The sequence below is a fragment of the Danio rerio genome, chromosome 21 (assembly GCF_049306965.1).
Source record: "Danio rerio strain Tuebingen ecotype United States chromosome 21, GRCz12tu, whole genome shotgun sequence".
NCBI lineage: Eukaryota > Metazoa > Chordata > Actinopteri > Cypriniformes > Danionidae > Danio > Danio rerio.
In genome coordinates, this window is record NC_133196.1 from 25,868,925 (window position 1) to 25,886,272 (window position 17,348).

Below are 17,348 nucleotides of genomic sequence, written 5' to 3' on the forward strand. Positions count from 1 at the left end.
CAGACCTAAGCTTCATATGATTCAATTGAGTCTTCATATGAGTCACTACACAAACAGGCTAAACTAAATAACATTTAGCTCCTGACACAATTTACATCCTGTAGTTGACTAATATTGTTAATTTGAGATATAGTTTGACTGAAAACACATTTATGATATTTATTTGAATTGTTTAACACAGTGCTGAGCATAATTAAGTACACCCCATTTTGATAATGAATATCTTTATCCATTTCTTAGTAAATATTGGCAATGTAGTTTGGTGCGTTTAAACAAAACAGATTTATTAAACAGATATATTTATTAAAATAATATTTTAGTCACCAAACATATTTAGAAATTGAAAGATAATACAATTAAACTCAAGTGAAATATTGCAAAAAAAAAACCTACAAAGTTTGAACTAAATTTTTACTTTGTTTTGCTTCACTTAATTGTCCTCTTTTTTTAAAACTTGTATTCATTATTTTACTATTACATATAAATTTGGGTGTACTAGTTTTTGGGCCGTTATCATAAGTTATTTAATTATATAAGCACCAAATTTGTCTTTAGCACTAACTAATCTTATATATATATAATAAAAGAAAATGGTTTAAGGCCCAATTCTGAGAAATAATGTAATGAAATATTGGTTACAATACAAATGTTTGTAATTTCTGTAGAAGTCCATCTATTAGCCCAATGACGAAACTAACAGCATGGTCGAGGGTTAAATGCATGTAAGCCTTTTCTAGTGCATCTGAAAAGAATTGTGTTTTTTAATAGAAATTATTTATAATTGTTTTTTTTTTATTGTATTTCTAACTGTAAGAACGAATCACATTCATCATTTATGACTTAATTTAGAGTTTTGATTTAGATATGCTTAAGAAACCAAGGTTTCATCTAAAAAAAATCTTCTTTAATGTTCTATTGGAGAAAAAGTGTTCATTGACCTGAAAGTAAGCAAATAAACAGAAAATGATTTCTTCTGCAAATCATTTTAAAGAAAAACTGGTTTATAAATTGCACTAAAAATCAGTTTTGGAAATCAATTGAAAAATCGCATCTAATGCTTCAGATATTAAATGAGACATACTACCAAGTACTACCAAGCTTACAGTATATGTATGCATAAATAATGACCTTTCCAACTGCATTCAGAATAAATTCCCCCTCCACGTATAAATGCAAGCCCAGCAAAACCGATGCCTATACATTAGCATGCAAACTAGCATATTAGACGCTAAAAGGTAACGATGAAAAACACTTTTGCCCTCTACTTAATTTGCATAAGCACTTTCGTTCCTCTTCCTGTTGATTGAAATTGATTTGAATTCGATTGCCGAACACGCCAGTCAGCAACATGTCAGGAAAGCGCACGCTGTTAGCAAAGAGAACGAGTTTGTGTACAGTCTCCATTATTTCAATTTAATAAAAAGACAAACAAATCCCAGCTGGTGTCACCTAAAACATCTCTCTAGTTGCGTGTCACGAGGAGTAATAAGGCTGCTAACAGCATGTAAGTCACCGTGAGCCTTATTTCTGTCTTTGAAGTCTTTTTGGCTTGACTTTCCTCTCATCTCTTGTTAGCGGGATGCAGAGATTTCTGGCATGGCGACGGCCTCTCGGGGGGGTCTGACGAACAACAGCTTTTTTCTGCAACTTCATAATGATCTCGGATCTGTGAAACAAACCCCGTATTCTTCTTATTAGTTTTATGTTGTGCTGTAACTGCAACGACCTGCTTGCAAACCGCCGTTTCCCAGATGGCAAACATTTGCTTTGATTGTAGCTGAAGCGAGCAGCCGTTAATGAGACTTTGATGAAGGTAAGGCTGTTTGTTATATAATACACCTATATGACACCTACGGAAGTGTACGGCTGCGAGTGTAATCATCCATTCAAGCTGAAATGTGATAAAGTGCAGGGGTTGTCTGTGCATCGAGGGTGTGAAGGTGTCTTTATCAATCTTTCAGGATATCCAGATGCAGAGGCTTCCTGATGAAGTCGTCTCCACTCTCGTTCCTTCTGCATGTTTGTCTGTCCTCAATATTTCATCTGCTACCCTGTAAGTGCATCATTTTTTACTGTTACAAATGTAACGTTGGTTTAAAGCAAACTTTCTGCACATGATGAGAGGTCAGTAGACTGTTTTGTTAACATTTATAGCTTAAGCTCCAATTCTCACTACCATCTATTTGGTTATTAACTGCCCTATATTAAGATATTGGCTGTTTATCAGTACTTATCCCGCATGATCATATTCCACATTCATAATTCTACCAACAACTAACTGCAGTACCACATCAATAACTACAAATAAGCAGCAAATTGGGAGTTTATTGAGGCAAAAGTCATATAGTATGGTTATTAGTTTGTTAATTGCGAGAATTGTACTTTAAAATAAAGTGATCATCTTTTATTTGAGTGTATTAGCCATGTTTATTCAACCCTGCAACCAAAGTTATTGTTATAAAAGGTCACACTTTGTTTTGATGGTCCGTTTGTTGAATTTAATTTGCATTGCAACTAATTCTCATTAGATTATAGGTAGACTGTTAGGTTGGAGTTAGGGTTAGGATTGGGGTTAGTGTAAGTTGACATGTACTTGCAAAGTTTCTTATAGTCAGTTTAATGTCTTTTGAAGGAGCAGTATAAGCAGATATTAAGCAGACAGTCTAACACTCAAATGGACCATCAAAATGAAGTGTTACCTTATAAAAAAAAGTATGTATAGCAAAACTAGACCAAATCTCATCAAATTCATCAGATAAAAAAAGTAATTTAAACTGGGAAAGTGTTACATTTACATTTAGCAGACGCTTTTGTCCAAAAACACTTACAGTTGAGGAGATATTTAGCAATTCAACAAGAACAGGCAATATATACAGTGCAAGAAGCCATAGTTATTCATAGTAACTTGTTTGTACTCAAAGTAATTTGAGAGAAGGAGAGAGAAGGTGCTTCTATAGGTGGTTTTGCTATTATTCAAAAGTATTTATGTTACTGTAAATGTTTGAAAAACTTTTAAAATTTGAATTAAAATTCAATCAAAACCAGACTGGAATTCATTAAAATGCTTCAATTACAAATGCATAACTATATGAAATAATTTGTTTCAAATAAAAACTTTTGAATATAAATCAAACTAAATTATCCTTTTACGTGTCAAAAAACATGCCCAGACTAGACCAGAATTCTTCAAATCCTTCTAAAAGATAATCTATAAAAATTTATTTTTCCCCTCATCAACTGGAAAGTGCATTCAAAATTATCTTTTTTCTCCATTCTTTATTGGAAATTTAATAAAAACAAAATTACCATAATCAACATTTTTTTAAGACAAACCATTTTCACTATTAATTTAATTCAATTTAACCTATAAAAAATATTACAACTGCATTAGTTTATTAGGGTTTTTATGGCATTTAGAGTTTTAGGGTCTGTTCTGTAAACTATTTATGGAAAGTGCTTGTCATGTTTGCCAATGAAAACATGAACCTTGCAAAAAAAAAAAAAAAAAGCTGATTTATTATTTGTTTTGTGTAATTACAATCAGTGGCTGAAAAGCTTGCATTTACAGTACATACATACACTACCTGACAAAAGTCTTGTCGCCTATCCAAGATTTAGGAACAAATGATACCTTGACTTCTAGTTGATCATTTGGTATCAGAAGTGGCTTATATGAAAGGCAAAGGTCTCTAGATTATGCCTATTTTACCAAAATAAAATATGATCATGTCTTGATTATTAATTATTTAATTTGGACAGGAAGGTCTGACTCTGCTTGGACAAGTCTTGTCAATTAACAGAAATAATGTACAGTATAGAATATAAACTCGTGTTGCAGTGGAAAAAGAATGAATAGTGTGTGACTCCCATGAGCTTGGAGGACTGCATCCATACTGACTCAAATAACTTAAAGAAAGCGTTCTTGCAGCACTCACAGAGTTTATCAAGATTCTTTTGGATTCATCTTCCTCCTCCATTTTATTCCAGACATGCTCAATAATGTTCATATCTGGTCACTGGGCCAGCCAACCCTGGAGCACCTTGACTTTCTTTGCTTTTAGGAACTTTGATGTGGATGTGCTAAAGAATTTGATCTCTCCTGTGGTATTTAATGTAATGGGCAGCACAAATGTCTTGATGCCTCAGGCTGTTGATGTTGCCATCCACTGTGCAGATCTCTCGCAGACCCCCATATTGAATGTAACCCCAAACCATGATTTTTCCTTCACTAAACTTGATTTCTGTGAGAATCTTGGGTCCATGTGGGTTCCAATAGGTCTTCTGCAGTATTTGTGATGATTGGGATGCAGTTCAACAGATGATTCATCGGAAAAATCTACCATCCACAACTTTTCCTAATGATCAACCAGAATTCAAGTTATTATTTGTCGCTCTTACAAACTGGTATCGATGACAAGACTTTTGTCAGGTGGTGTCTATTAATATTTAGATTTTAAAATGCTGCACCTACAAGTAAGCAGCTCACTAGCAAGTGTGTAAAATGGCAGAAATATATCTCTGATCCAGTCAAGTATTTCTGTTCATCTGCCTCCACATTTCGCAAGAAGAAATATTGCTTTTTGTCATCGCTATAAGTTTGCAAATAAAGCAGCCCGCTCTGAGTTTGGGTCTGCCCTGCCAGCTTCAATAGAGCAGCATTATTAGGAGATTCCTCTCCAGCATCTCTGCGATGATTGGAATTGGCGTTCTCCAATGCCGCCGGGACGGGGGAAGCTATCGGCTGGATCCTGTTATAACAACTCAAATTGCGTTGAAGCGCAATGAGTCGACTGGAGCAGAATTGATTATTTGTCGAGGTGCTTTGAAGAATTACGCGTGCGCTTTGTTATACAGCGTTTTATTAAGTAACCGCGAGTAAATATTGTTGTCTTTTATTTGCCAGTGATGGTGCCGCTGATGCGCTTCACGCTGGTTACTGGCAGAAGTAACTGCATATGACTGGTCATTGATAGCAGACCTAAGCCATTGAGAGCTCATAATTGGCTGAGCCTCGGCATTTGAGCATTTGCAATCTCAGGAGTCCGTCTCTGTGTGTGTGTCTTTGTCCACACACACACACACACACACACACACACACACACACTTACACACACACACACACAGTCCATTTGTGGAGATTCTCGTGGAGCAGTGGGATCTCAGTAATTGTGGTGTGTAATAGCAGATGCCCCTCTGTCAACCCTGAGCACACATCACTTTCACAACAGCCATGCCGTCCCTCCCAGGGTTTTATAAGGTCAGATTGCACTCATGTTCTCGCAACAACGTTTTTGTATTTTGTTGTTTGTATAAATGTCAGCCAGTGAAAGGGATCTGGTGAATGGAAGTGCTACGGAATCAATTAATCCGTTCACCTGGTGTTGGTGGAGTGTTAATCTCTTTCCTCTGATGCCAATGAGTCAGATGCAAATGCTTTGTTGATACGCCATTGCTTTTATTATGTTTTGTCAGAAAATCCACTTTAATTTCAGTGATTTGCGCCTCCTCAGGAAAGCCTCAGTCGGGTTTTGTAATGCATGCGCACGTTCACATCTTTAATTGCCTGTCTGCACAGCGGTCACAACTCACGGTGGTCAAGTAACATCGCCACAAATAGCACAAATGGTATTTTTACCTTCGTGTGTTTTTTTTCACTTTATCTTTAAAGTGATCTTTATCCACTGAATAGTTTTAATTTGATTTGTTCTCCATGGAGACACAACTTTGCCAATTATTGGAGAGTGAAAAGTTTGTGTCTCTGTGGGTGAGCGGGGATTGATTCGGCTCAATATGATGCACTGCGTTTCATTCCGAGAGCAGCATCCAACTGCAGAGGCTTAAAAAAATGTCTTTTTTCACCCAGAGTTTATGTGTGGAATAATTGACAACGGGCTGTTGAATGGTTGGAAAATAATGCGCTGAAAATACTATTTTTGTAGCTTTATTGCTTCTCTGCTTGTAAGATGGGATATAGCCACACAAAATAATGTTCATAATAAAAATATTAATTTGTGGTACCGTCCCAAAGTGGCACAAAATCTTTTCAAGAAACATCTGAAGACTCATCTGTTTCATCAATAATTCACAAAACTGTATTTATCTACACCAGACACTTTCCTATAAATAATCGATAGTTCTGAGAAAACTGTGCAATTTTGAATGTGCTTCACACAGGTGAGTGGGCTTGACAAACCACCTGTAGGACACACTTTCACATTTATGTATTCTTGAAAAAAAAATAAGTTAACTTTATCTTATCATAGGATTTATATACTGCTACCCTAATTTTTAAGTGCTTCTTTTATCCTCACTTGTAAGTCACTTTGTATAAAAGATTCTGCTAAATGAATAAATATATAATAACAAGATAAAAATAAAACATTGAAATTCAGATTCACATGAACCGAGTAACAAGCATTTTATGGGGGTTTTCACACTTAGTGTTGGGGAAAGTTACTTTTAAAAGTAGAGCATTACAATATTCAGTTGACTAAAAGGTAAAAAGTAACTAATTGCGTTACTTAGTTACTTTTTATGGAAAGTAATGTGTTATATTACTTTTGAGTTACTTTTCCCTACCTGGTTGAGGTTTGATCTCTTTTAGAACTTGCAGGAGTTTTTTCACTTTTTTATATAGAGAAGCTCTGCAATTAACAGCCACCTATATAACATACACCTTAATTTTCCTTTAAAAAATGAAGGACAAAATTATATTTTGAGAACTTTCTGAGCCCAGAGCCGATGCTGCATATACAGATTAATGAAAGCATGTAATGTGTTTGCTACTTTTTTACATTGTGTTATTAGTTAAGTAAATTCACTGTCCATTGAGATAAAAATTGCTATAAAGCCTGAGAGTAATAACATGAAGTAATTTATATTAAGACAAAAACAGATTTTAAACCTTTAAAATGCTTAATAAAAAATGAACCGTAAGACGATAAAACAATCCCCAAATCAAAATAAATATTTGAGTTTTATACATTAAATAAATTGCTTTACATAGCCTTAACAAATGTGGTAATAATTTGCCAAAAGAGAAAAACACTCCATTGCAAAATTGAAGTCTCTAGCCTGTCATTGTTTCTGTTTCTGACTGTCTGTAGTGATGACAGGCGATTCGCAAATGAATCATTTGTTTTAACCTTCAAAGTGAACCGGTTGATTACCAAATAGAATTAAGTCAGCATGAAACAGCTGCGTCTTCAGTAGGCAAAGTACTTTATTACTTTCTTTTTAACATACCGGATACCCCCTCTGATTCGAAATAAACCAATATCCTGAGTTATTCAGTTACTAGAAAAGTACACTGACTCATCTACTGTGAAAAAAAAGATATGATAATTAGTGTGAGCCGGCTCTCTGTTCCCTCGCAGCACACTCTCTCGTGTGTGATTTAACCTGACTGTAACTCGTGTTACATTTTTCTAAAAGCAGCTCAAATAATATTACTTACTTTTAAAAGTAATGTATTGCTTTACTCATTACTTTAGAAAAGTAATATTATTATGTAACGTGCGTTACTTATTATGTGTTACCCCCAACACTGCTCACACTAGGCTATCCGAACTATTCCCAGGAACGTTTGACCCCCCATTTCCCATTTAGTTTGACAAGTGTGAGTGCTCCAAATCAGGCCCATGCGCGGTTCAGTTGGCCAACCCTGGCTTTGGTGTGGTACGCTTGTAGTGTGAGTGCAAATAGTGCCTAAGCACAAAACTTAAGACCCAACATCACTTTAAAGGAAGTGTTTTATGTAGATTTATTAATCCTTCATACTTTTTAATAAACACAAAATTATGTCATAAAAATTTTCATAGAAACTGTCATAGTTTATTAAAGATATACAACCAAAAATGCAATGTGAGTGTGGGCTAAGGGGGAGAGGGGGCAATATTGCCTGGGCACAGTTCAAGACAACGGTGCCGAGTGTGAGTACAACCTAGGGCTACAAATAGTTTTATGCTATAGTATATTTTCAAAAAAATGCCAGTGGATTAATTGCTAATGATGCAGCTTTTCCACCAAAGGTTGGATATATATTACAAATGATTGACATTGATTTCAATATGAACTTTGACTGCTCTTTAGTTTACCTCGCACTCATCAAATGTTAATATTAACACTTCTGTGTTTATTTAATCTTGAAGGAAAGTGTTTGAGAGGCTTCTTGTCTTGATCTTGTGTTCATTCGTCCATGATGAACAATCAGACTGTTAAACACAAGCAACCATTGCTTTGGTCAAACTATTTTCTGCTTAACAGAGTGAAATATTTATGATTTAGTTTATTTGTTTATTTGCAACTGTTTTCAATAGACACGGGGGGCATATTAATGGAAAATCCACGTCAACCGACAAAACAGAAATCAAACAAGTGCCAAATTTCCTTCAAGCGTTTCACTTTGACAAAAAAAGGAATAAAATAAAGATGCTAATCTCTGTTTTGCCACCTTCACAAAGCAGAAATAAAAATTGCATGTAAATAAAGCCACGTTTTAATTATTTTGGAACTGGGATTTCTTTTCCTTCCCTTGGAATATTTCATTTTTACATATTACCAATTCAATTTCAGTATGCAAGTTTCCACTGGTTTAAATTCAAGCCGTGTTTCATGCAAGCAGTTCATTGAGAGATACTCTCTCCTCCCTACAGCAAGACACTGTGTGCTTTTAAAAACATAATTATAAAGCGGAGGATGATCGCCACCGTTTTGATGCCGCATCCCAGCAGTCTGTGCTGCGTTCAGCTGCTAATTTACTCCATAAAGTACACAGAGGATCTGGAATAAACAGCATTTCTCCTTATAGTTCACAGACCACCTGTGGTCCTTTGCCCATCAGGGAAACAGAAGCCTCCCAAGATTTCAGCTTCTCAGAATTTAAAGCTGATAAACTTCATTAAATATTCATGCGTTTGACAAAGATGTCAATTACACTACAAGCTAAAATTAGCTCCATGAAAGCTATTTCAGGAGCAATATACTTTTTATTAATCAGATTTATAGGAATAGAATTTAGTTTTCTCTTGCTGAACATAGAAGAATATATTTTGAGAAATGTGGGTAACCAATTAATGTCTAGTTTCCATTGACTTTTATTTTATGTAATTTAATTTTAAGTCAGTGGGGACAGAAAGAGGTGGTAACATTGAGATGCTGGACAACAGAGTTGAGGATGCATGTGCAGTACTTTATTCAACAGAGATACAGGCAGTGGTCAACAGAAGCATACAGGTAGTCCAAAGTCATAGTCTAAACAGGCAAATAGTCAGGCTAGGAATCAAGACACAGAAAACAGGGCAAGGATTGTTGCACAAAAAAGTAGACTGAATTAATAGATATGCTACCAGAGGTAAACACCAACAAGACTCCTAGAATTAGTCTGTAATAATCTTCCATCTGTGTGCGCAATCAATAAGTGAACTGCAACTGGTGTGTGTGTTAACAGGTAAAATGGGATTTGTAGTTCTTTTGGTTGCAGATTTGTAGATCTGTATGGACTAGACCGCTGGTGATTGTGACTCCAGTTGGATACAAACACATTTGCTTCCCACACTGGTGACGTGTGAAAATGTACTGAATACCAAACAAATATATAGTATAAAGTAATAGCAAGAACAAAACAAACCCAATCAGAGTTATAATTAAAATTAAAAAATATTATTTTTATTATTATATTATAGATTTTTATTCTTTTTTATCGTTGTTGTTTTTGTTCAAATTAAATACAAAATTAAAACTGGTAAATACATAATTTAGCAATAACTGAACTATACATTATAAAATGACAAAATACAAACTTTATTTCCTCTTTATTGTATATAACCAATGTTATATTTTATTATTATTGTAATTATTATTACTACAAATTAAATCAATAAATACATAGATCATAAAACATCCGCAAATATAAATATCTAAATTTATAATAAATAAAACATTCATTTATTTTCTTTTCGGCTTAGTCCCTTTATTATTTCAGGGTCGCCACAGCGGAATAAACCGCCAAGTTTTTACGCAGCGGATGCCCTTCCAGCTGCAACCTATCTCTGGGAAACATCCACACATACATTCACATTCATCCTCTATGGACAATTTAGCCTACCCAATTCTCCTGTACCGCATTTCATTGTAATGTGGGGGAAACCGGATCACCTGGAGAAAACCCATGCAAACGCAGGGAGAACATGAAAACTCCACACAGAATCACCAATTGAGCCAGCCGAGGCTAGAACCAGCGACCTTCTTGCTGTGAGGTGACAGCACTACCCACTGCGCCACCCAATAAATAACACATATCTGCAATATATTTTTTCAGACTTTTTGTTGACCACTTTAAGTGACCTGTTCTAACTATTTAATTCTCTGAAATGAATTAGAGCACTGTTGTCAAATGTACTTCTTTATATAAATATATTAAATATATAATATATGGTGTATTCGTCAATCTAAACAACAACACTAAAACTAGTATTATTATCATCCTCACCATTTCTAAAACCTGTCCATGTGTACTTTTATACATTTTACAAAATTGTCTTCATTATCAATAATAACTATTACAGTTTTTTTTCAGTCGTACATTTCTCAGATTAGAAATTAGCAAAATAATAAGTGCTTATCTCAAAACAACTCGTACAAATAGCAAAACCATCCTAGGCTCATTCTGATTATACCCTATATAGATTTCTGAAGAAAGCAAAATATGTCCTAGGAGCTACATTTTTTGCAGTTTTTGTTCTTGTGTAAATCCACCAGAGGCCACTGTCGACTGAAAGACTTACTGGGCCCTATCATACACCTGGCGCAGTGTGGCGCAAGGCGTGACGCAGTAGTCTTTTGGTAGTTTAAGCTTGGCGCAAGAGTCGTTTTGAGGCGTTGCGCTACGCTGTTTAAATAGCAAATGCATTAGCGCTCATTTGTGCGCCCATAGGCGTTCTGGTCCAAAAAGGAAGGCGTTCTGAGGCGGACCGCTGGCGCGTTGCTATTTTGAGAAACTATAATAGATTTTTCATTAGACCAAAACTAATGCATCGCATACGCACTGCTTAATATGCACAAAAGAGCAATAAGCAAATATCTTTACATATGAAAAAATGTAAATATTAAGGATATATAGGATATAATAAGAATAGATATATGATATAAATATAAAGGATTAAAATATTACAAAACATATTATTTTCTAGCCTACATAAATATGAAAAATCACTGCTTTTATGTCTTCTTCATCTCGGGAGGCTTTTTCAGTTCATTCATAACAATTTGCTTTTGTATAATGTTATTATTATTATCAGTATTATTTAATATATCCATATGTATATTTGTTTTATTAAAAACGAGCTTAGATTTGCCCACCTGTCAGGTTTTAGACCATATGGGGCAAAGCATGTGTTTTAGGATATAACTCAGGTTTTTGAGCACATTTTGTTATTATTATTCATTTATTCGTTTGCTGGAAATTAGAACTGAATTTAGAAATAGTTTTGAAACGAATATTTGCGCTTAACAAACAAAAGTATTTATTTATAAACTAATTGATGTCTGTGCGTAAAGGTTTCCCTATCCAAGAGCGAAAGTGAAAGTGATCCATTATCTCTCATTCTCACGCAGTAGATGCTGTGTTTAACAGTTTTCTGTTAAAGAAACTGTTAACTATTAACTGTTTGCTTGTGAAAAGCTAATTTTTTCCACTTAGACTTACTTTGCGTCCTGTAAATAGCGAATGCGCTCTTGGCGCGACGCAGCGGACTCTTAAAGGGAATGGGAGATGAGACTCTAATTGGTTTATTCTTAAAACACACCTATAACTCATTAAGAAAATAAACTCAACCCTTTTAGACCACGCGCCGAAGCGCAAGGCAGATTTCCCGTCCTTAAATTAGCAAAAACGCGTCCTGACACGCCCTGAAAGCATTTGCGCCCTGCGTTTTTCGCTCTGCGCATGGACCGTCAAAATAGAGCCCACTGACTGAGCAACCGACCGAACTGTTCTTTAAAACTAACCAATAGTATATTAAAAAGCACCGATTGACCCAAGAAGGTTCGTTTTAAAGCCAAAATGCAGTCATACATAGCTCTGGCTACATAATTCACAATTTCCAGAAATCTATAAAGGGCTACGTTTTCAAAATGAGCTTATGTTGAGCAAAACACCATGGATAACCTGCAAAAGCCAATTACTTGCTCAAAATCCTTAGTTCATCTCTCAAAACTACATTTTTGTGGTCAATGAAAATGATAGTGTTGTCAGAATGTGTAATTGTGTAAAGATAAGACAGACAAATTACTTAGTCAGGTTCTCAATATAACAGTGTACTCTGGACGGGTGTTCTGATTTAAACTATGGCTTGGTTTTACTGTTTGTACTGTAATTTTGTAATTGATCATGTCATTGTGATACAGAAAGGAAAAAACAGCACTGCATAACACAAAGTACAAACAAAACAAAAGTAGGAATGTGAACATTGATAATGTAGAAAACATCAGAGAATTGTATAATCATTTGCATGGACATACCAAAGCATTTGCAACTTGTTCAAAGGAATGAGAAACTGCTTTTTTGATATACACAAGTGACACAACCCTGCAGGCACCAGAAGTCACACAGACATAAAATTGACGTTAGAATCCAATGTCAGACTAACCATGAATTTTGGTTGTATATGAAAATCGGGTTGACATAATAACTCAACTTCAGTTTAAGGTCAGACTCCAATGTCTAGATGATTACACAACATAAAACCAACCAAAGATAAATCATCACCTTGAAATTATAAGGTTCTATCTGCATTCTGAATGATTTTGAGATATTAAGCTTCAAAGTTTTTGCATTCCATAGCAAACAGTATGTGTGTAACTTTTGTTTTTTTGAATAAAAAATCTTAAAATGTAAACAACTTATTAAAAAACATCCCATAATGTAAATAAGGTGTCATTTAATAAGAATTTGTCTATAACTAAATTGACAAAAATGTCAGATAGAACCTTATAATTCTAAAAGCTGGTGCACACCAGGACGCTTTTTGCTCACGTTTTCCGTCAACGTTTAACGCCTCATGACTAAATAAAGGGCGCCATTGTAATCGTGCAAACCAACACGCAAAACACCAGGCATAAAAAGCATCATTTTAAAAATGATGTCAACCATCAAAACCTTCTCCACCAATCAGATTGCAATTTTTGTTCACATGCATGGAGCTGCTGAAGTTACAGTTAACAGCAATTGGAGGCGCTTAAGCACAAAACTATCAATGTGAGCGCACACTGAAGAAGATGTCCAGAGGCAAAATCCACATGGAGCTGCTTATTGCTCTAGTGAACAATTTCTTCATCACTAGAGCTAGAGCTGCTGCTTGAACCATCAATAAAAACAGGTGTGTCAACTTTGTCTTCTTCTTCTGTGTTACAAGCGGGTGTCAGAAGTTAAAAGTTGTGTAGCGCCATCTAACATCAAGGAGCGATTTTGCTTGGGATCGCTTGGGTTTGAATCCGGAAAAACATCTTGAAAAACGCAGACGATAAACGCAAACGAAAAGCTTCCTGGTGTGTACAAGCTTAAGGTGACAAAATGTCTACTGATGTTAGACCTTGACGTTGCATGGATGTCATATCAAGATGTTAATCGGGTGTTGGATTTTGGTTAGTTAATGCCACAGCCTAAAATCAACCAAATATCAATACCAGTTGATGTCGGTATTAGATGTCAGCTGACGTCAGAAAATTTACATTAAATTTGGTCAACCTGATGTCGCAACCAAAATAGAACTAAAGATCATTGTCATATGATGTTGTTTATCTGCTGGGAATGACCTGAAGATTGAACAGGATTTTGAGAATTTCATTTCTGATCTGAGAAATGTACCAAAGCCACTGAGGAAAACTGTTAGTCTAATTCATCTTGACCATTTTGTTTACACTATGAATTGAATCTTTAAAATGAATCAAAGCACAGTACATGAGAGGATGGTGAATTCTTTTACACAACGTTTAGCACCAAATAAATAAAAAAAATTGTAACACAGAAAAGTGTTATCAGGTTTTGCAGCACCGCCTCATAGAAAGTTGCTAGTCAGCGTCATCCTTCTAGAAGTGGACTCAAGTTAGTAGTTTTCTACTTTGGGCTGGTTTCCAGCAGTCCAGATCAGCAAGTGCTGCTCATCAAAGGTCACCCACTGCTCTTCTTATCTAATCAGAGCGGCAGATCTGCATCACTCCATCTTCTGCTTGTGGATGATAAGTGTCCGCTAGAGGAATGAACAGCACGGCCAGTGAATGTCTGCATGAGTTCTGCTCCGTGCTCCATCTGCAGCTCAGAGGAGGATTTCTGAGCACTCGCAGGCCTGATAAAGGTAATGAGCTGAAATGCAGGAATCAGGAGAAATGCATGCGAGCCACTGGCTGTAACTTATCTCTGTGCTTCACAAAGCAGAGAGTCTCCACGCTCACCCCACGGCCACAGCAGCAGACGTCTGTGAAGTTCAGGAGATGCGGAGCTCAACACGGCAGATGCAGAGACACACGCACACACATACACACACACTAGTGCTCTTTACTGTGCTGAAGCTGCTGCTGCTCCTGCACATGCACACTAAGATAAGTGACGCAAGGAGATTTTTAATGCAGAGTCGAACAATACAATGCATTCACAAGCTGTCCTGGATTCAGTAGGTTTGGGAAATGGAGCTACTTCTTCTGTAGATCATTTACCGACATATATTCTTTGTGCTTTTGTTTTTAAATTGCCTGCCACCTTCTTATTTATCTGAATTTGGGACTGTTAACAAGTATGCTAGATGTTTAAGCTCATAAAGCCAGAAGTTTTTAAAGGAACCCACAACTCAGTACAAGGAAACACTCATACACTTTCACACACACATACCATGGACAGTTTGGACACACTTTGGACTTTGTGGGAAACATGAGCATCCAAAGGAAACCCACGCAAACATGGGGAGAACATGCAAATTCCACACAAAAATGCCAGCTGACCCAGCCAGGACTCGCTTGCTGTGAGGTAACAGTGCTAACCACTAACCCACCATGTTACATATTAGGATATACAGTATATTTATATACCCATTGTATTTGTATATTTATATTTCTATATAAATAAGTTCATATCATTCATTCATTCATTTTTCTTTGGCTCTTTAATTCAGAAGTTGCCACAGCGGAATGAACTGAAAACTGGCCCAGCCGGGGTTCAAACCAGCAACCTTCTTGTTGTGAGGCGACAGTGCTAACCCCGTGCCATTCTTAAGTTAATAATATATTACTTTAATGAATTAATTTGTTACTAAGTTGATTATTAAGTTAATCATGCTATTTATTATTATATTATTATTTATAAAGGAGTTACTATTTGGTTAATATTTAGTCAACTAAATATTACTTTAAGTAAGTATTGCTTTACGTTTATCCAAAACAGGCTTGCTTGTTTGTAATGATATAACATCACTTATTGCATCACTGATAATTACAATTTTAACTTATCAATTAATTTAGATGGTTCCTTTTGCACATTTTGTTGACAGTAAGTTAGTTACCACATGCTAATTCATTCTTATTAGAGTATTAGTACAGTGTCAGCTTAATATCTGCTGACACTGCTCCACCAACAGACATTCTCCTGACTATATACAGTTGAAGTATATATCCACATATATATATATATATATATATATATATATATATATATATATATATATATATATATATACATATATATATATATATACATATATATATATATACATATATATATATATATATATATATATATATACATATATATATATATATATACATATATATATATATATATATATATATATATATATATATATATATATATATATATATATATATATATATATACATACATACTCCTAAATGTTCGCATTTATTACACTTTTAGTGTGTAGTGATGTTTTTATATGCTTGTTTATTTATCATTATTATTATTATTATTATTACTATTATATGGGTATAGTGAATCTATTTTTCTGAGTTTTTTTCTATCATTTTTTGAAGTTTTAAGCAACAAAGTTACATTAAACATCAAATCAAGTGAAAATCCTCTTTTCTGGACTGCATGATCTCAACGCACTCTATACAACACACACAAAAAAGTTATATTTCTCTTAAAACTTGCCATAATTAGGTTTTAAAATGCCCTTCAGTATGTTAACCTCTCTGAAAAAGCCCTGCTCGGTCATGTAAACACACGCGTCCTTATAACAGCGTCATTAAGTAGATGGCATTTACAGTTGAAACGCATTCAGCCGCATATGTGAAATCCAGAATACTCACACTTTGCTCTATTGTCACCTTTATCGGTCATATTGTCAAAATGTCAGTGCGCAGCTGCGTATAATTAGCGATCAAACAATATGCGGCAAAGAGATCTGTGTAGGAGCAGTCGACACACGCAAATACAGTTGTGCGTTTCTCTAATCTCCGAGGAACTGACTCATTCATTTAGCACAGATGTATTTGAGGGTTTATGCGCTTGTCATTTTCTCCCTCCCGTCTGCATTACAGCCACTGAAAGAACACACACAAGAGTTGGAGCAGCTCCTAGTGGAGGCCTTGAATACAAACACATTTCACCCTCTGTATCTGCAGTACTCGAATTACACACGCCGCCTTAATGCCTACGCTATCTTAATTAGCCATGCTGAATAAACTGAAGCTCGCTGAATGACTTGACACTGGGAAACTCTGAATGAGGCGTTTGGGGTGGTGCTTTTATTCATGCTAAATGTTAGGAAAAGGGGTGAGGAGAGGTCATCCCAATGAAAAGTCAATAAAAGTACATTTCTTGTTCCTTCTTTTCTGTCTCACTTTCCATCTCTCTCTCTCTCTTTTTCCGACTTCAAAAGACACAACACCTGGCTTTGATCCCGAGATGAAAGAGCATTCATTTTAGTAAAAGACTGGACCAGATATGGCATTGCATGATGTTGCAGTTTTTTTCCCCATATGCATTACTGTAAATTGATGTTGCATCTATAACTAAGATACTGGATCATTAGTTTTCAGACAGACGACGGCTGCTTGGACTACGGTAAACATATTGTTATTACTTTGACTCTGTTGACAGTCGGTCTGACTATAGACCTACATAACTGCTTGATAGATCCCGCAATTAAGCACGTCCTCAAAAACAAAATATATGCGAGTTGACTGGCTGCTCTCTTTTGCATCAGCCCACATGAGGCTGCTGACATTCTTTTTGTGCTTTGATTAATGTCGAGCTCGGCATCCGGCACAACAACACCGGACTGAGAAAAATAGTCCCACAGATAAAGAAGGGCATGATCCATCCATCCCAATTTAGCTGC

The 17,348-nt window shown here is 35.6% G+C and overlaps 1 long non-coding RNA gene across 2 annotated transcripts; it reads left to right on the top strand.

The window, feature by feature from the left end:
* Window positions 1-1,305: 1,305 nt before the first annotated feature.
* Window positions 1,306-15,127, top strand: LOC141379872 (uncharacterized). Of its 2 annotated transcripts, XR_012396791.1 has the most exons (5): window positions 1,339-1,504; window positions 1,576-1,813; window positions 1,962-2,053; window positions 14,196-14,351; window positions 14,429-15,127. It is a non-coding gene; the product is annotated as an uncharacterized lncRNA (long non-coding RNA). The 2 variants fall into 2 exon arrangements; XR_012396790.1 differs by lacking the exons at window positions 14,196-14,351; window positions 14,429-15,127 and having other exon boundaries at window positions 1,306-1,504; window positions 1,962-3,491.
* Window positions 15,128-17,348: the final 2,221 nt, after the last annotated feature.